The sequence below is a fragment of the Mycteria americana genome, chromosome 6, assembly GCF_035582795.1.
Source record: "Mycteria americana isolate JAX WOST 10 ecotype Jacksonville Zoo and Gardens chromosome 6, USCA_MyAme_1.0, whole genome shotgun sequence".
NCBI lineage: Eukaryota > Metazoa > Chordata > Aves > Ciconiiformes > Ciconiidae > Mycteria > Mycteria americana.
Window position 1 is genome coordinate 52,724,302 of NC_134370.1, and position 20,781 is coordinate 52,745,082.

General features: G+C 36.4%; 1 protein-coding gene across 6 annotated transcripts in view; it reads left to right on the forward strand.

The window, feature by feature from the left end:
* Positions 1–20,781, forward strand: part of OTUD7A (OTU deubiquitinase 7A) — a 148,237-nt gene that overhangs the window by 34,294 nt on the left and 93,162 nt on the right. For 4 of the 6 annotated variants that reach the window (XM_075505820.1, XM_075505826.1, XM_075505822.1 and 1 more), the window contains exons 2-3: positions 15,897–15,969; positions 16,580–16,685. The gene's annotated coding sequence lies outside the window, so the exon portion shown is untranslated. Of the gene's footprint in view, positions 1–15,896; positions 16,016–16,402; positions 16,481–16,579; positions 16,686–20,781 lie in introns of all 6 variants that reach the window. The other 2 variants (XM_075505824.1, XM_075505823.1) reach the window with 2 other exon arrangements.

Consider the following 20,781-nt stretch of genomic DNA (forward strand, 5'->3'; position numbering starts at 1 on the left):
TTTTCAGAGGTCTTTTGTTCTCTAATTTGACCTTTGTACAGCAGTTTGTAGCTCATTACTTTGTCTATCACTACAGCAGGTGACTGTATTTTGAAATGTTGCGTTTGGTTATTTGAAAGACTTCATTGGTACAATCTCAGGCACTTCAAAAGTGCTTCTATAAATGACTGGTTCACCTGATGGTAATTACACACATTTTGAGTGCAGCTGGCAAAGGAGGAAACCTGAGTGGGATCAAGTTCAAGATACCTGGCAGAGTGTTATCTTCCTCCACACTGCCAACAGGACATGTGAAGAGTTGGAGAAGGTGTGACTTTATGTTAGAAACTCCTGCCTTTTGTCATCTCCACTTCTGTCACAGTATGCTTTGTCTTTTTGTCTGAAAAAAAAAATAATTTAACAATTTCTCAAGATCTTGCAGGTTAAATAAAGGCACAAAATCAATGGTGCTGGAAGGCTTTTGAAATGAAATGAACATAATTACGTTACAATACATTTTATGGCTTATTATAATTTTTTCTAGTTGCGTTTTATTATCTACGGCTTAATGCATGTGACATAAAACTAGAAAGAGATCCATCTCTTCTGTTGTAATTTGACTTCTTTCTGCCAGAGAAAGAAGAGAAGAATTGGTAAGTTGATAAGTTTAGGGGGAAAAAGGCTTGATGGATAATATGGAATGTCCTCTAGAAAATTTCTTACTGGTTTCTGCAACACATGGTACTTTAGCACACATAATTAAAAAAAAAAAAAAAAGAGGCAAGCAAGCTAATGAACCAAGAATGGTTTACTACTTAAGATAATTTTTTTATTTGTTTTTTTAAAATTAATGCCTCTTAATTTTTGGTAGAAATTAATAAAGGAAGGGCCATTTGTTTATAAACAGGTTTCCCATCCCCCATGCTAAAACTATGGCACTTCTTTTCTCTTTCTTTTGCTAAAGCATCTGGGGCTCAGTGGAATAAGCCTATGGATAAGTTAAATGAAATGTTACATTTCTGCATTGTCAGATGTCTGTCAACTGCTAATAAGAATAATATTAAATAAATCCTTTAGGCTCTAACTGCATGGCTTACAGCAGGGTTAATGACTGATGTATGGCAAGTTCTTCATTTTGAATTGACAGCTTATCCCAAATGAAAAAAAAAAGAAAAAAAGTGGTGTTAGTGATGTTAGTTAAGATAGCTATATTATCTATAGGTAAAAGTACGTATATTTATAGCTGTATAAACATATAAATAATATAGACATATAGATAACAGATGCAGTATAGATATACCTATATATTACATATAGATTATATAAACATATACTACCTATATACATTTCAACAAGTATATCAACTTTTTTTTTCTGTCCATATAAACATGTGCTTGTATTTTTTATATTTATAATACCTCTTTTCTAATGTATTTGACTTCTAGTTATTAAAATGTTTGCTCATTTCTTTGCATGTTACTTTGTAAGCTGCTCAAAAATAATAGCAGATGTGGGGGGATTGTGCTCTTTCTTATTAATGGGAAGGACAGCCGGCAAATTAAAATCATCAGTTTTAGGGACCAAAGTAGGAAATTCCACTGTAGAGAATCATATTTTTCTTATTGTCTACATTTTATGAGAAATTGTATCTGTGGAAAATATTTATCTGACTTCAGCTGAAGAATATATGAGATGGGTAACAAATATGTGATAATCTTATGTACTTAACTATCTAGCATGACATTTAATTTTTTTTCAGTCTATGGCAAGGTTACTTTTATTGTAGTTCAGGTGCTTCATAATGTTGCCTTCCTTAAACCTTGCAAAAGATCTAATTCAGTGAAGAAGACAAAAAAATCTAGCACTAACATACTGCTATTTTCTCTTTATTAATTTCTCCCAATAGTTTAAGACATGGAGGAAGAGGTGGGGATGGGGGGGTAGTTTGGTTAATAGGTTGGTTGGTTTGGGGGATTTTTTTTTTTTTTTTTAGATGACTTTTGATACCAGCTACCATGCAGATACATGTTTGTGTGCTATACAGCAGGGCAGATTCAAGACATCTGTTAGTAGGAAAACTTACAAAGTATACTGTGTGTATACTGGTAGCTTTCAGTAACAGATTACATTTGTCACTAAATTTTACAGTATTTTCCATGTGTAAATATGTTTTCTTTAATATATTCTGTTGAAGTTTGTTTCTAGATGATAAGGCTGTGTAAGAACTCACTTTGTGGAAAAAATGTTTTTCCCCTCATGGTGGAATATTAAAGTTGCTCACAAATGCTCTGCAGTACAAATGAGAACTGCAAAATATACTTTTTAGAGGTATTACAGTATGTTTGTGTGTTTTGGATTCTAAGACAACTATAGCTAATTTCAGAGCAGAGTGTAGATGTATCTGGCCTAGATGATGTGTCTCAGATGAGAGAATTAATTAGATGGGGAATTCCAGGGCTGGATTATGTGAACAGAAAGTGAATCAACTTCTCTTCAGTTGATCTGTTAAGTTCTTTTTAAGATTAGTAAAATTATTGCCATTTTACAGGTGTAGAAACTGATGTAGAAAAATGAAGTTACTTCCATAATTTTGTAGGAGCCTTTTGAAACACATATGTGGACCCATGCAAACTAGAAAGCTAAGAGTGCCAAGCCTATTAATTTAACTACATTGTGGGTGTCTATGGGGCTGGAGTACCAATTAAGCATCTCCCTGTGTTGTCAGGCAGACAAACAGCCATAATCTTTCCAGGTCAGCTCTGTGTATGGATAAATATCTGCTACACTTAAAATACAGCTATTATTTGAACAGAGTGTGTTCCAGTATGTAAATTTATGACCCACTTTACAGAGTTTAGATGTGCTTTGTTAAGTTCCTGAGATTCCTCCTTCCCCTCTTTCCACTTTCTTAAGTAAAGTTTTGACTTTGCCTGCCATAGCTGGAAACATTGAGCGAAAGGAGGGGGGAGAGGGAAAGATTTGAAGCAAGTGTTGTTTCGTGTCCCACTGAAATGCAAGCTGACTCCTGTTGTGTCAGGATGTACAAGCAGGAGGAAAAGAATAGAGAAGTATGTGAGCAGAGGTGAAGAACTGTCATTGCCCTCCACAACTAAATAGGCAGAGTAGTCTGATGTCATTGTGACCATAGGAACAAAAAACCCCACAGAGATGCTAGGCTTGATTACATCAGTTCATAAAATTGTCTGGTTTCCTCTTTGCACTACCGGCTCTGGTGCAAAAGCCGATGTAATGCAAGCACACTTAGTAAAAGTGCAAGCAACCATGTTGTATTTTTTTAGCTTCAGAGAGGATTCTTTGTTACTGAAGGCAATGGTGATTTTGCCACTCATTAAAGTACCTTTAATAACAGTTGACCAGATGACGTTCAGCTGGACTGGCAGAGACACATTTCCATCTTTTGATGCTGCTTCTAGCAAGATCCATAGTTGAAATGTGAAATCTTACTTCTTCATCCTCTTTTACATATACACGGGAACTTGAATAGAGAAGAATGGAAGTCCTGCATGATTTTAATGCGTTGAAATGTGCAAATGTATTTCCTTTTTTGTAGTTGTTGAACTTCCTGCTTATTCTGCCAGTGTATATGAGAATTTGAATGGGTCCCATTAAGAATGCTTATTGAAGCAGGATTCCCAGCTTGCTTCAGTGAGGGGCTTTGGCTCAGTTAGGACACCTAGACTGGCTGATCCTGAAACCTGCTGTTTATCTTTTGCAACTTGTTTCAGGAACATGGGTAAAAAAAGGTGCATTCTTGCAGAGCTGTTTACAAAATGAGAGCTTGAATCTGTATTGATGTAGGTTAATGATACAGGAATATATATTATGATTAACTTATCTTGGGGTTTACTAAACATTTATTTGTGCTGAAAAATTTTTAGACTGTCTCTGTTAAATGGTAGCTATCCATGTAAGATTGGTTATCCTGTACTTTAAATCTGAATTTCATACTTTACCAACATAGTTTTGGAAATGTTTAGAATGTGGTTTTGGCAAATAATGAGAAGGTGTATACTTAGTAATGCTTGTAATAGAAGTGAACCATTAAGGAAGTTGTGAAGAGAATATACGTTTAGCACATGAGAAATGGCAGTAACTATTCTCCATTATTGTAAGCTATTTGTATAGTATAATGATAAATGTGGAGGAGGAGAGTCAGTCTTGGAGAGGAGCTTAGCATTGTGAAGAAGTGAGTGCACGCTGGGTCATTTTGCCACCAAAAGGCTATAACCATGTAAGCATAAACATCGGTTTGTCACACTTACCGGAATCGTTGGGCATTTCTCCTTTAAAACTCTGTCTTGCCTGCTTTTGAAAAAGTAGAGTTAGGCAGTTTAAAATTTTGTTTCTTATGCTATAAAACAGCTAAGAACCTTCTGTTAATAGCATACTAGGACTGTTCTGTCATTTACAGTAGGAAATAATTTTGCGATGTAGTTCATTCTCAAATTAGAAAAAAAACCAACTGCCCACAAAAGGCAGCAGGGGATAGAAATGTATAGTTTTCCAAAGTATATAGGAAAGTTATGTTTAAAAAAAAAGGGGGGGGGGGGGGAGGAGGAAGAAGCAAGCATTTGAATTTCCGTGGAAGCTCTGTGTTTATGTAAAGTACAGCAGCTGCACTGCAAACTCCCCTCTCTGGATGACCTCAGTCCTGAACAAGACAGACTGTTCTGGGTGCAGGTGTGATTACTGAATTATTTGTTCTGTTTTAGTGTCAGTCAGTTACAGTGAGGTATTCTGGGTAAAATTTGTATTCACTGAAGAAAGTGAATTGGTATATTTGGTATTCCACAGTTCACTATGTGCCTTCCTGCTATTGCAGAAATAGTTTATTTTATTCTGTTGAATTACATTAGTTAAATAGGACAAACAAGAGGAAGTGACTCCAGTAACAACCTCTGAATACATCAGGCAGGCAGGCAGAAAGGCAAGATTGGACTGAAGATGGTACAGGACATAAAAGACAGTTTTGACGGCTGACTTGTGATCTTTTTGAAGAGGTTTGTATATGCTGTTTGAATTGGGAATTTTAAGTTTCTTCTCCATGCTTCATGAGAAATAGAGCTGTGAAAAACGCTCACTTGTAATGCATGCATGTCCAGTCAGCCTTGGTTTGAATTTGACTGTTCTTGTGAAGCTGTCAGTGGTTAGCTAAGCTACCTTAGATCACATTGGTCTTTTCCAGGTGTCAATACCTATTTATATATTCTGCATGCTTTTTGTCTCTTACCAGTTTATGAGGTTTTATAGAAAGATCCTGTTCCTTCATTTGTGTTTGGTGTAGACGGCCAGAGAGTAGGACTACATGTACTGAAACATGGCTACTTTTCTGACGCTTGTTTCCAACCAAACAAGTCCAGTCAGGCTATGTGGGGAATCCAGGTTCCCGAGCACCTGATTTTCTTTTTCTTTTCTTTTTCTTTTCTTTTTCTTTTCTTTTCTTTTCTTTTTCTTTTCTTTTCTTTTTCTTTTCTTTTTCTTTTCTTTTTCTTTTCTTTTTCTTTTCTTTTTCTTTTTCTTTTCTTTTTCTTTTTCTTTTTCTTTTTCTTTTTCTTTTTCTTTTTCTTTTTCTTTTTCTTTTTCTTTTTCTTTTTCTTTTTCTTTTTCTTTTTCTTTTTCTTTTTCTTTTTCTTTTTCTTTTTCTTTTTCTTTTTCTTTTTCTTTTCTATGTGCGTAGGATGTAGGCTTTTCAGTGTCTTGGAAGAATCAGCAGAGATCTAGAACCCACAAAAAGCAAGTCCTTCTAGAAAGATGGGTGTAGTTTTCTCCAAATAATTAATAAGAAATTCAATGGCTGCTTTGGCAACCATTAAAGAGAGAACTATTCACCATAAGATGTATGACTTCAGCAGCTAAGTCCACCTAACCCTTTTAGAAGGTTCTCCCTTTTATTACCTGAAGTGCAATAAAGGGATATAGTGTTCCAGATGAGCTGTAATCCTATAAGGGTTACAGAGGATGGTAGCAATAGTATTACTCTGCATTTGAGATCTCAGTCTTCTATGGATGCACTATCCTGTTACTTCTCTGTAAAACCATGGTAGTGGCATGACTGTTGGCTTCATGTGAGGCACAGAGCATTAGTACAGAAATGTGTTTGAGAATTTGATAAAATTTATTTTTAAATAAAAATGGATTAACAGTAAGATGCCTATGCAAATAGCAATGTACTCATAAACACTTTTCCCTTATGTTAAATGAGCATGCTATTGCACTGTGTGCTTTATTAAGTAAGAAACAGATGAAAAATGGAAGGAGTTTGCTGAGGCTGACTGATTTTAAATTCTGGTTCTTGTTTCTGATCCAGTGCAATTTCTTTAAATGATGTGACCCTAACTCAAGACATATAGGGAAATAGATCAGATATCTCTGAGGTTTTAAGAAGGGTTTTAGGTGACTCAGGAATGATAAACTAGCTTGATTGTCTGGTACAAGTCAAATGAATGTGTAATCCAGTGTACTGATAGTATAGCATGGTTCTCTTGAGCATAAGAATTGTCTGCTAGCTATTTTTCTTTTAAACCATCTGAAGTGGACAGATCTTCCTTGTGAAATTGGTAATGCATTCATGGTAGGACTTGGAAACATATCAACATTTCTTACGGTGGGAAGTAGTTGAAGAGGGATTGGGCAGGGTCAAGGACAGCTCAAACACCACCCACTACTGTTGGTATTGGGAGTAGTGAGACACTGCAGTAAACAGCTGGTATTTCTCTGAGTCATTCATTTTGCTGTTCCCACCTCATCACTCTGTCTAGAGTGTGTGGGTGGCCAGGTACGTTTCTAGGCAGGGAAGTCATTAAAATTGATGTCACAAATCACAGTCATGTTATGGGGAAAGAGGACATGGTTGCATCCGTCTCTTATCCCTTTTAAAGCCTTTATGCACTCATCTACCTGATGTCTGTGACCATCAGTAAAAAGAATAGGGGAACGACATATAGATGGCCATTACTGTGCCTCACAAGGATAGGATAGCTCACCTGTTTGTTAGTATGCCAAGCACTAGGCTACAGACCCATATTAAGGTGCAGGAGGGTTTTTCCCAGAAACAGAACTGTGAATGTCTTTGTATTTATGTATTTATTTGCCTGTCTGCTTTCTGGAGGGTAGATGCTGGTTTTAGGTTAATGGAGGTTGATCTGATGCATTGAGGGCATAAAGGTTAGGTGTGATACAGTTAGGGCCATGTTGAACTTCAGCAGGTAATACGGCTTGTGCTTGAATCACTTCTGCCTCCTGTTGAGAAAAATGGGGTGCAATAATATAGTATCCAGGCCGTGTCTCTTGGAGCTTGCTGAAGGTCACAAGTTAGCTTAGAGTTCATGGTGTGCTAGCTATTCTGCACTAATTGCTTGTGTGTATGTTCTTAACACCAGTGTTGGACACTTTGCTTCAGAAAAGGCACCTCCGTGTAGAAACTTAAGGCAAGGTTGCTGCCTTAGCATGAAGTTACGGTAACCTGGAATAGTGTTCTGTATATATGTTCTTTTGTTAGATTGTATAAGGTAGAGCATGGTCATCCTGCTTATTTTAATAACAAAATCTGACTCATCTGAGGCCATGGTGGCCAGCTGAAAAAAGACTTTGAAATACCTCAGTAAGTGGGGTAGTGTCATTCAGACAAGTTGCATATAACTTGAGCTAAATAAGAATTGTTTCTTTATGACCTTTGAACTTGTTTGCATGTTTTTTAAAACGATGTTCTTTCAGGTAAGACAGTGAAGTCTCTACCTGCTCCAGAAGGAAAGGGTCTGGAAAGAAAATGAACTCTGCCTTTGGCAAATAAGTATCAGGTAACAGTGGCAGTGGGAGAGCTTCTTCATTTTTAAGTTATTTATCTGAACCAGTCTTGATGAACTGAGTTACACCTGAATTTGGAGTTACAGATTCAGAGGAAGGAAATTCTTTTCATGTCTTAAGCTCTTAGTCACTGAAACCATAAAAGTGGCTGCTTTTCATTTTTGTGTAAAGTGCTGTTGCTTTTGATATGCAAATGGTGCACTGTACCGTATAACCTCAGTCTTCTAGAGAGCAAAAGGAAGGGCAGAGAAAAATGTGTGTGGTGCAGGAATTCAAATGATATGGAAATAGGGTTCCTACTCTCTTTCACAATTCAGTCCTAAATTCTAAAAAAGCCAAAAGAGATCAAATCAGTTTGGACTCTGAGGGCAAGGATTGCCCTGTGTGATAGGGGACGTTTGAGAATTTCTGCATGTAATGAATATAAAAGGTAACTGAGCCAACTGAATGTTAAAGCAGCTGTAGTGAGCAGTAATAGAACTGAGTGGGTTGTAGCTGAGCGACAGCTCATCATATAATCATCATGTTTTCCACTTAGAGCATCTCTGAAAAACAAGAAAGATGGTTTAATTCTTTTTTTGTCTTCCTCTAACAAGAGATTTTGAGTAATTATTTTTTGGAAAACCTTCATTGACATCTGGGCTATAGATATATATTTTGAGTGATAGAATAGTTATTGTCTATGGTTCAAAATATATTCTCCCTCCCCCACCTCATTAAATCATACAGAGAATTTCCCCTAGTCATTTTTCTTTTTCCTTAATCGTCTTCTCTTGTACAGAGGTCAGATTTGCTCTGCTGGCATTTCACGATGCAGAAGTAATCACTTACCAAAGCACAGACTTTTGCGTGTTTCAGTGTCTTTGACGCTCTCCATTCTTTTTCCTGCCCACCCCTCACCCTTGAGAAGCTGCCGGTAAGAAGCACAGATGGGCGGCAAACCAAGCAGCTCTCTGAATGCAGTCTGTTGAAATTACCATGGCTCAGCCCATACAGTGTTGATGTGGCAGGCCATAGTCCGCCTTTCTTCTCTCTCAATCCTCAGTTCTAAGAAGCTGATTGAGGAGAAACAATGCTTCCGTGATTATATAAAGCAGTACCAGGTTCCTAGTTTTTACAGGAAGCCCTCACTAACCTCCAAGTCAATCTTTTTTTTGTGTTATTGGAAGAGCGGCAACTGGAAAATGACTTTATTTCGTGAATTAGGATTTAAAGGAAAATAGGTCTCATGAGATGAAGCTAAAATCAGTAAGAGACTGCGTTATGCTGTGAGTCTTTAGGCATCAGTATGTACTGCATGCTCTAGTTTTGCATTATATTTTCTCATCCAGTAGTGACCAGGAAGGTCCTATCACACCTGATCAGATACTTCGAAATACGGTGTAGTACTACTCTTCATTAGTGGGCTTTGGAGCTTGTCAGGTTTTGTATCTAGAGGTGTGTTTTATAGTTAATAAAGTACGATCCTTTTAAAAATGAAATTGCATTTGTTATTTATAAAGGTGAAGCTGTCCTATGAAGTTGATGAAGGGCGAGAAGGGCGAAAGAAGAAGTCGTCTTGAGGGGCAAAGCTATGGGTGTGTTTTTCCTGCGAAGTCAGCAAGCTGTGTGGTTGGTGTAGAGTGCAAGAGTAACTTGAATTGCTTGCATTTTATATGCTTTTAGAAGAGGGTAGCTCAGTTTGCAGTTACAATGCACTCCATTTATTGGCTAAAGTTTGTACAGCTCTCTAGCAACAGGTTTTCCTAATGGTGTTCACCATTGAAGTGTCTGTATGCTTATAAATTACTTTGCTGATAGCTTTCAGAGAAAGTTCATAATGTAGCTTTGTTCAGTTACTGTTGTGGGGTTTTTACATGTGTATAAAATTTAGAAATAGCTTTTTCTCAGAAATTTATTGCAGATAAGTTAATTAGAAATCATCAGTAATTAAGATACATTTCAAATAAAAGTCATTCATCTTCTACCACCTAGGAATGAATGAAGGATATACTTTTAGATTAGTAAAAGGTATAACTTTGTATGCCCATAATGGAGTATGATAGAAAAGAGTTGTGATTAGAAACCGATCAGTGACTTTGATTAGTGAAAATGACTAGTGATTAGGCACTAGTTCAAGATCTGTCTTCTTGTACCAAAGTCCGAGAGGTTCACGGGAAATGATAATGAACAAGCAAGGCAGGTTTATATATATATGTGCATACACATTCATATATAGAAATATATTTTATATAGATATATTTTTAAACTGCAACACATTCTAATGTGAAAGTTTTCAAACCACAAAAAATGAGAATCCACAGGTAAAAGTCAGTTACTCTTAGCTTTGTTTAAAGATGAGAGGTATTGATTAATCTTCCCCTGAGATTTTTGTTTGTTTGCTTAGTAACAGAGTTCACAGTATTTAAAGGATGTTTATAGGTGAAGTTCATGGAAAATTTTCTCTGACCTCACTGAAGTTAAGATTTCTTCCTGTGTGTTCCAAAAGATCTCAGAAACACTGTTGTGTTGGTGACAGGTGTTTTCTTTTGTGTGAACAGTCTAATGATGTCAGTAAAACTAATCATGGAAGTAGATTTGTGTGAGTTTAAACTCTTCTAAATTCAGGACAAAGTAAATGAATACATGATTTTAAAAGTAACCTTTTCATATGTTAAGCCAAATGATAATTATTTTGAAACCTACCTCAATGCATTTGCTGACTTTGTATTATTCACAAAGAAAATTGTACTTTAATATTTTATGTTAGCACTGATGGTGATGTCAGAGAAAAAACCCTTAGAATTTGAATTTAATGTTTGTGATTTAGGGTACAGTACAATTCTTGAGAGTTTGTAAGAAAAAAGTGAATTCATATGCTAACAAAAAACCAGGACACACCATACTAAATATTCTTTACAGGATTTGTATTTTAGTTTACAGACAATCTTTATTTGATCATTTTATGTGGGTTTTGTTTCAATTTTCTGACTGTAAAGGGGAAAAAAGCATTTTTCAGAAACTAATTTGGAAGTCCTGTAACTGGTTTACATAGGGAAAAATAATTAAGATTTGAGTTACATGTCTCAGGGTTTTTGTATGTGCAGAAACGTGACATCATTTTTATTCCCTGAAACTTACTCCTTTAATGAAAGTAAGGCTACAGAATGAGCTTTTATTGAGCTAATAGGTGAAATCAGACAACTTCATATTTAAAAACCAAAACCATTTTCTTCATAAAGTTAAACAGCAGTGGTATGACTTTATCAGGCTAGGCACTTTAAGTATAAAATCTAACCCTTTTTTCCAAGGTATTTTCCCAGTATTGGAGTTCTTCTGGTTCCTATTTCTTAAGATGTTCTAATCCAAGTGTATACATAGTTACGTAGTCAAGATCTACTTCTGGAGTTCAATTTAGATCCATACCATTTTTAACTTGCAAAGAACCCCTTAGAAGCTATTTAATTGAGAATTTTGAGCTTTCAATGGCTAGTAAAAAAAGAACTACTTATTTGATGGCATTTTAAAAAAATGAGTATGTACCATAAACTGTAGGTGTTCACAATATTGGGGAGATAAAAACAAGTTTTATGATCTTGTATTTCTCAGTCCTGTTTCCAGAGACTTGATGAGAGTAGCTGGCTGTATTTCTGACAGCACAGAAGAGTCAGGTTAATTTAATGATGTGTAGCTAGGCAGTCAAATAATTTAGTCTTTCTTACTCTTGGTAAAATGTTCCTTGGCTGTTGGAGAAAAGGAAGATGTTCCAATCCACTTCTGTTGCCCCAGTTTTCTAGGACAGGTAGGATTGGTGCTATTTCCACAGATTTTTATTTGTGAGATTGCTAAGAAATGTGCAGACACGTATTTGGAAATTTCTTTGAAACACGAGTGGTGTACAAGATGCAGCTAAAGCCCTCAGACCTAAGCTCCAACCCAGCTTACTTTTATATTAAAGGTGAAGAATGATTTTCCAGCTGTCACCACATTAGAAGGTACCTTTCTGTTCCCCAGGGCCAGCAGGGCACCAGCGCTGCAGAGCAGACTTCAGTTCTGCCCTCAGTACAATTGCAGTGGGCTGACCTGTAACCAGCTCAATTGCCGTACATCGAAGCTGTGGATCTACAAAAGAGGAGAGCTAATCTGAAAGGTCGCTGGTACTGAAGAAAAGAGATTCTTTACCCCACTTGCTTCATGTTGCCTACTTTGTACTGGCTATGGTGTTTTTGCAGACCCTTCTGTGAGCTGGTTCAATCCAGCACAAAATTCTTCTAGACAAAATAAAGTAGCAGGGGTTTTTTTTGTTGGCTGAGTGAGTTGAAGTGGCCCACAGACCACTTAGACAAGTATCAGAGCAAATGAAAAGGAGCAAATGTCACCACATGGCCTAAACCAGTGCCTGCAGAGAAGGAAGAGGAATCCACATTTTAAACCTACTACGTTTTAGCGTCATCTTTGAGTCAGTACAGACTAGTTTTGCTGGGGAAGTAGTGTAAAGCAGATATGTGGACATACATTGTTTGTTCAATTCAGATTTTAGCTTTTTTATTTCAGGAGATGAATGTAGATAATTGATAAACTTGAGTGTTTAGGTTTGGTAGCTTTCTAGCATGGGCTTGGAAAAGTGTCTCTGCTTTATGCGATAAAGAAGTATGTTGTATATAAGGTCTTTAATTAAAAAGAGAATTTTCCAATGTAAAAAGGTGTCTGTAGCTTTTGACCAGTCAAACATTTATTGTGTTTTCCGTGACTTCATGCTGTTACTAGTGATGCTAAAAGTCAGCAGCAACAAACATAACTGAGAGGTTTATCATGTCTCAAATTAGAGCTCTAAAAAGACTTCTAACTCAAAGTGACACACGCTGCTGAGAGTTGAAGGGGACGTACAGAAAACTTTCCAAGATCTTGGTGATACTGTTTCTGTCAGTGTTCAAGTACAGTAGCTTTTGCAAAAACTACTTTAGTACCTAATAATGTCAAAACCTGAGGTCTGCCATAAACCTCAAACACAGGCACTTCCAGTATACCTGTACTGTCCTGTCACAGCCTTTCATGGTGGAACTGATCAGAATCAAATTGTTCACAAAGGTCCCTGTTTGCATTTTGAAGTTGGAAATCTTCAGTATGTATGTTTCTTTGGGCTAATGAAAAAACTATCATCTGCATGACTGGAAGTGTCTGTAGTTTATTTTCAGAGATAGAATTATAAATCTGAGCTTAAACAGGAATATAATCAATATATTGATAATATGTATCACAGAATCAATGTGAGAACATACAGTACTTACTAGAGTGTAATCATGTCAAAGTTTTACTACACCAAAACCTTCATGAATCATTAGTTAGAGATTGTCACATTTCGGTTATGCCATAAACAAGACACAGATTGAATTTTGAAAGCATTAATTACTTTTATAGGAACTTACTGGAAATCTTTGATGTTCTTTCCATAAAAACTTTCTTGTGATTGTTTCAGTTTGAATCTAGTGTCATTTGTTTTTCTTTCATTGTGTATGAATCATTTTGACAGACTCATCAAATAACTGAATACAGAATTGAATACTGAGGTCAAATTAATTGCTTGTATTGGTAATTACAATTTCAGGTAAATTTGTAGTTCACAATCATAGAAAACTATGGCTTTACTATGGCCTCTGCATTGAAAGACAAGTTTTCTGTCTCCTTGTCCATTGCTTGTGCTGTTGCATGAATTTCACCCAATTAAGATGAGGCCAATATACTTCCTCTCATTCTCCTAACCTCTGTTTTATTATCCAATGGATGCATGCAAGTGTCCAGGGATGGTCTTAGGAGGAAGCAAAGTAACCAGGAGATGCTTTTCTTTAGTCTCTTACGTATTGCTTTTTTTACTTCACATTTTTGCTATCTAGAGAGAGCTTTGTTCTGGCTATTTTTTAACTTCTGCAATTAAAACAGCTGTTTTTAATGGCACTTCAGAGAAACAAATGGGCACTTTGGTGGACAGTGATACTCTGAGTAGTTCTTCCATGTGTGCTGTTTCTAGAAGTGTTAATTGAGTTTTGTGAGTGTCAAGCGGTTCAGCAGGATGAGAGGGCATCAGAACAGCACAACAGGCTTGGGCTCTTTTTGTTTCCACCAACAGCATTACTGATGCACCACTTGCTCTCAATGATTTGTGTGTGTGACTGTAATGTATGTTGTGAATGAAATATTGCTGGTAGAAAGGAATCGGACGAATTCAAAGATCTTGAGCACCATTCTTCAGCTACGAGAATTTTAGTGTAACTATGTGTCCTTTTACAATCTGCACATAACAATATAAACACTACAGTGAAATTGAAGTGAAGTTTGGGTAATGTTTCAATCTCAAAGTCTGAAATAAAGACCTCAGCAAGAGTGAAAAAAGTATTTGGACAATCTCTTAAAAACCTATCTTAATTTGACATTTTGGATTGTTTCTTATAATGCTGGGAATGAAAGTTGTATCTCTAGTAAGTACAGTTTTGCCTATGGACTTCAGTAGACATTTGTAAAAATGTGCATGCAAGTTCCCGACTGCATGGAGTTGCATGTTCCTTTTCCACACCTTAAATATGTTATTTTTGTGACCACCACCACTTCCAAATAATCTGTGTATGAATATGGAGGATATTTAGTTCTTTCTGGTCAGGTCACCGTAGCTGTTTTCCTATTTCAGTGGAATTTCACAGAAAATTGAATTTAGACAGTGTTCTAGGTGGCTGACATGAGTTAACCAGTGAAAATTCAACTGAACCTGAAAAACAGGCAGCATCTTACAGCTTTAAAAATGACCAGTGAAGGTGTGTTACATTGAAATAAATTTATGTGACAACATATACTAGGAAAAATAAAGGTGAGAGACTGGAAAAGAGAGTTTGTTAGTCTGTCTTTTTGTAAAACAAATATATTTAACAAATATGTGGATTTGCTTACATAAATATACAAGTAAATATGAATTTGTTAAGGAAACGCAAATTGTGTATAGAGAAGAAAGTGTAATATGTTGTAACTAGGAGGAACAAAAAATTCAAAGAATTGGGAGAAAGCAAATATAAGAAAGATAGCTATAAAAACATTATAAGATATAGGTTTTAAAACCTTGATTAATGGTACTTAGACTAATAGAGAAGCAGACTTTAGAATGTTCTCTAGAAAGAATGATATTTGGGCAGAGTATCCCTAAACAGGCTTTAAAAGAAGAGTATGTGCTGATCATTTTTGCTCTTTTAACAGGTAAACCAGATAAAAAGCTGGATAAACTACAACATGCTCACATATCCAGTCAGGAAGCAAAACCTTATCATATAGCTCTTTAAACCATTTGGGTCTATGCTTCATGGTTAATTTAATTAATATTGAGGATTCTTTTAGATCGATCTGCAATGCTTTGTTGTCTTTGGGTTTGTTTGTTTGTTTGTTTTAAATCATACGACTTCTTTTTGAGCAAAATAAATCTCAATCTGCAGATGCATGTTTCATGAGTAGAAAGGGACTAAATATACTGGATCAGCTGGAATAATTTACTCAGTTCTGTCATTGACATGGAATACACAGTCAAACTGATGGAAAACCAGCCCTCTGAACTGGATTTTGAGATATATCGCCTTTGTTTCTCTGAACCAAACAGTAAGGGGGCTGCATTCCTAAGAAGCTGTCATCTGATGTACATACCTCTGCAATGGCAAAGCAATCTCAATCTTAAGGCATACCGTTTGCGTTTATCAAGTTACCTTTTAGAATCCCTATGTCTAGGTTAATGTGTGCCAGTGGTCAGACAATGTTTTCCTCCAGAAAGCTTCCTTTCTGTTTCTCTGTTTGATAATGAATGTTTCTTTTGTTTAATCTGAGTTGGATTGGGCTGTGGCTGAAGTTCTTGACGGAAAAGCTATTGTGATCTCAACAGTGAGATACTGAAGTGGTTATAACAATCTTGGGAATGGTCAAAGCTGGAAGAAAGGAAGAAATTCTTTCTCCATAATAGTGCTGTAGATTAAGATTCCAGGGTCAGGGTGTGTAGTGGGAACGATAAATGGATGCAGAACAGTACTTTACAGTGTCACTTTCTGAGTAAAACAGTAAAACATGTTCTGGTCTTCTCTCCATTCTCATAGGCACATGATACTGCAGAGCTTCAAAATCAGAAGTAAAATCAGCTGGACAGTTGCCTCCTGCCTTCCTAAATAGGTAAACATATTAGAAACAGAAACAGGGGCCTACCTACCTCATTCCTGTAAGTAGCTATAAACATCCCTTCCACCCCCCAAATTAGCATCTGTCATTTAGTTGTTTTGAAATGCTGAGCATAAGGGCCTTTCAAAGAAAACAAGAATTTAATTTGTTTTCTGGTTGACAACAATTAAGTGTAGCCAACCAAAGAAACCAACTAAAATTATTAACAAGCTAACAGCATGCCTATTGCCTGTGGCAACATAGAGCTGATGGATGATGCAGTGTTACTCATTAAATGAATCTTCATCTGTGCTTACTAAAGCTTGGATGCTAAGTAAGTTCCTAAAACCATCCGTATCATCGCCATGTTAAACTGCTGCAGCAGGTGATCTGTCACTGCAGAAGCTCTGTTTTGGGCTTAGTTCTTTGCTTTTATATTTCTTAACAGTTCATTCTGTAATAACATGGTGCAACCCATCGTGAAACTTAAATGGAAGATCCCCATAGTAATAACCTCGTAAGGACAGTGAACTGAACAATACATTTGCTAAATAAGTGGTGTTCAGCTGATTATCAGCTGCTGTAAATTGCCATTTGCTTGCTGACTTCTCTGTCCTTTTTCTAGGGAGAAAGTGGGTTTACTGGTGTGGATGCCTGCCTCATTTACTTCACCAAAATGAGATAGGGCATGCAGGAGACAAGGGAGATTTTTGCAAGTAGAACCTACCATGGTGAGTTGGATTTTGTCCCTGCTTCTGCTACAGGATTTGTCAGTGATGCTAAATACATTGCTTAAACCAAACTTTTCACACAAATGTTTCTCCTCTGGAAGTATGTTATGCATAACACTTCCTTGGCAGCAGGGCTGGATTAAGAAGTTCTTCCCTACTGCTTTTTCCTCCCCTGCCACGTTGAGTCCACAGAACTGCTTGAGGGGACCTTCAATAAATTAAAGCAGCAAACTAAATGGAGCTGAAAATAATTAATTTCTACCATGTACGCAAGAAAAGTATGAGAAACTGTGGTCTGTATTCTTGATTTGACACCACAGGGTCTGTCTTGAACACTATACTGAAAATTAAGCACATGAGAACTACTAGATTTTTAATTTTGAGTTGCTAAATACCCTCTAAAATTGTAATAAAGTGCAGGGACTCAAAATTAATAATGCTTTTCAAGCTAATCTGTCTTCCTTGGCTCCACTTTTAAAATAGTGTAGTAATTGCACACCTTACAGGCACATTCTTAATGGCTTTAAACTGAAAGAGGGTAGATTTAGATTAGATATAAGGAAGAAATTCTTCACTATGAGGGTCATGAGGCACTTGAACATGTTGCCCAGAGAAGCTGTGGATGCCCCATCCCTGGAAGTGTTAAAGGCCAGGTTGGATGGGGCTTTGAGCAACGTGGTCTAGTGGAAGGCTGAAGTATAAGAAGGTTATATTTGACATGCATGAAGTGTTCTATAACATTTTCATGAAGAGCAGCGGTAATGCTATTGTGAGATTATTTCCCCTCCAGATGTTGGAGGCTGGGTCTTGGGTTTTTTCACTGCTATGAATCCTAATAATTTTTTGATCATAAAATGAAAGTTCAATGCTTAAGGATGTCAGGATAACAAAATACCTAGTAGAGATCAATTTTTCCATTACTGCAAATGTATGTTTCCTGTCATTGTTCACTGTGATTGTGAAGGAGTCCTAACAGAACTGCTAACGGTCCATAGCACTGCAGCATGGAAAATGTATCCTCCTTGGTGTCTTTATTTAACGGATTTAATTTTTTTCTAATTTTGAAGCTTAACCTTGGGTTTGAAATTCACTGTAAACAACTTTTTCAACAGCAAGGGGGACTAATGGAGCCTATAGTTTGCTATAGGTGTATTGCCTTTGTCCCCACTCCTCATGACAATAATTCTCTCTCTCTCATGGTTTCCCTTCTTTGTTGCCTTCATTTCTTCAGGTTTTCCTAGACTCCCACTTCTATGTTATCCCAGTTTTCACACGTCTTCTCAGTGCCTTGTAGGGATGCACCAGGTCAAGCTTCTGGGCAGAGGCTTCCCACATATTGCACACGGAGCTAGGCCTGAGCACTTGTGCATCTACAAATATGACCGTTTTGAGTTAATTCAGAATTAATTTAAACAAAAGCAAATATGATATCTTCTTTTATTATTGTTGTAAATTCTACGAATGATTCCTGGAACTGTAAAGGAAATTCTTCTAAACCTTTATCAGCATGAAATTTGATAACTTTATTGTGACCAACTTCCATGAAACACATCAACTTTCTCTATAGTAGTCTATAGCACCTTGTAAGATGATTCAGTACTTATGACCTACTAATTGTATTGGATCCATTGCAAAACCAAACCTATCCAGTATTTACAAGCTATATCAACTTCACAAAAGGTGTTCATATAAACAATGATTTGACTATATTTTTAAACTTATATTCCTTGAGTTGGAGCAATGAGGAAAGCTTTATTTAATATTCAGTGGACTCAAGCATGCTTCCTGCTCTAGTGTAAGCACGTAAATCAGATGAAAGTTAGGAAATACATGAGGTGGTTTAGAACCAGTTAGAATTGGGCCTGGAGTGTAAGAAAAATAAATAATTTTTAAATGTATCTGAATGTTTTTATTCATAAACTAGTTAGTTGTGATGAGCATCTAGAAAGCTGCTGGGAATATTATGGAAATGTGATGCTGTTCTGAGAACAAGGAGACACATTGTTGAGCAGAAGAGGGGGAGTGCAGTTCAATTGTTGTTAAAATCTACAGCATGGGAGGAGGCAAGTGTTATGAAGCCACTCAGAGGAATAATGCTTGTTACCCTGGTATCTCTGATGACCAGCTGGTCATAAGGCCAGTCTGCAGAGCCTCCTTCAAGAGTTGCATGGATTTGTGATGGTCTGTCTGACTGTGATCAAGGTGTGGCTGTGTGTTAATGCCCTTCAGAATGGCTTTAAGTGCTATGCAGATTTTTGCATGAATACTTTATTTGTGTTGTTAGATATAGATTGTTAATAGAAAGTGCAAGTATGAGGAGAGGAGGTTTTTCGCTCACTCCAGTGTCAGGAATAGGATTTGGAAGATGAGAAAGAACTTAAAGGTCTTTCTTATTAGGACTTTTAGCTTTAAAGTAGATTTACTTAAATTTCTTGTAGGTGTCTTGATTCATACTGTACCTTATTGAGAGTATTTAATAACTATAACTATTTATTCTATATCAGTCAGTATTGAAACTTCAGCCCTATAGATGTCAGGGAATTCAGCAGTGTTTCTCATGGTTAAATTCATAGCATCTATTTTCCAGTTTGCTTTACAGAAGGGCCTTTTCATTATTGGATAATAAAGAGATACGAACCTAACCACCTGCAGGCTACGAAAAAATAAATCTTTCTATCGGATTATTTCTATGTTTTTTTTATTATTCAGGATTACGTGAGCATCATGAGATAAGTTGACTATGAGGAATGGATGAATGGGGGAGGCAGAGCTCAGAAATACGAAGACAGCGCTTCTAGCAAAACTTAGGGAACATAATGGCAGGTTCATGGTATTTCAAGTAGAAAGGAATCAGAAAAAATGAAATTCAAACAGAAGAAACCTCTAAGCTAGCTAACTCTAATTTAATCTTCTCTTGCCTCAAAAGAATTATTTTTAATACTTTTGATATTTCCCAATCTGTTCTAAATATAAGAAATTTGTGTGGCAAAGATGGTGAGTAGTCATCATTGATTATAGAGTTTAGGGCAGACTGTTGGGTGGCAAATGGCACTGTCTTCTTGCAGGTGCTGGTTTTAGATGCCTTTTAAATGGTGTATTTTTCTACTAAAATTTTCTGCTTAAATTGGAGATTGTGCTTTTAAAGCCTGAGCCATAACCTTGTTCTGCTACTGGCATTAGTCTTCAACAGAGTGATTGTCAGTAGCAGAGTTCTGAGCTTTCATAAACATTGTACTGACAAACCTTAAAACAGATTTTGAAAATAAGATGATTGGAAAAATGTCATTAACTTGCAGGTAGTGTGAAGCTTGGAAAAAATTAGAAAAAAAAATTGAAAACATGGATTTTGTTTGGGTTAAAAAAAAATAATCAGTCTCTCAATTCTAGACATTAAAAAATAAAGCCTGCACAGTTCTTTGCTAAGGTATTTATTAAGTTATGCTATTGCAATTTCAAGGCAAATTGTACAGAACTCAGTAAGCCATGAGTAAAGGTATTAAATACAACATTGTATTTCTCCTTGATTTGGTTACGTTTTGGTCATCTTAACTGTCATCAAACTTCAGGGAGGAATAGCATAAAATTGAATCAACATTTTAATTGGATTAAATATTTTTGAACAAAGGATGGGGATTCCTCAGTATTTCATTATTTTGAAATATTTATAATATCTCAATTATGAAATTAGTCCAGCAATATGTCTGGGGTAAAGGAAAAATATTTAAGTAATCAAATAACAAACTATCCTACTTGCAGGTATGCTTCTCTTTCGTAGAACAGAGTGCTGGAAAGACATGTATTTTATTTTTGTCTACTTATAAGTCCTTTTGTAACTCATTTGAAAAGAGAGAAACATTGATTTTTTCAAATTCACTGCAAAGCAATGATAAATACATGTGTGTTTAAAAAAAGGTCGGGGGGCTCTGTTTGGATGGCAGAAGAGCAATGGCACAAAAGAACATTGTCTTATAATACGGAGTTCTGAATTGAGACCGAGCTAGGTGCTAAAAGCAAATGCACATATTACCAAAAAAAGGAGTACTTGTGAGCTCGCCTGTTTATCCAAGAACAACAGCCAATGCAAATGCTTGAAGTC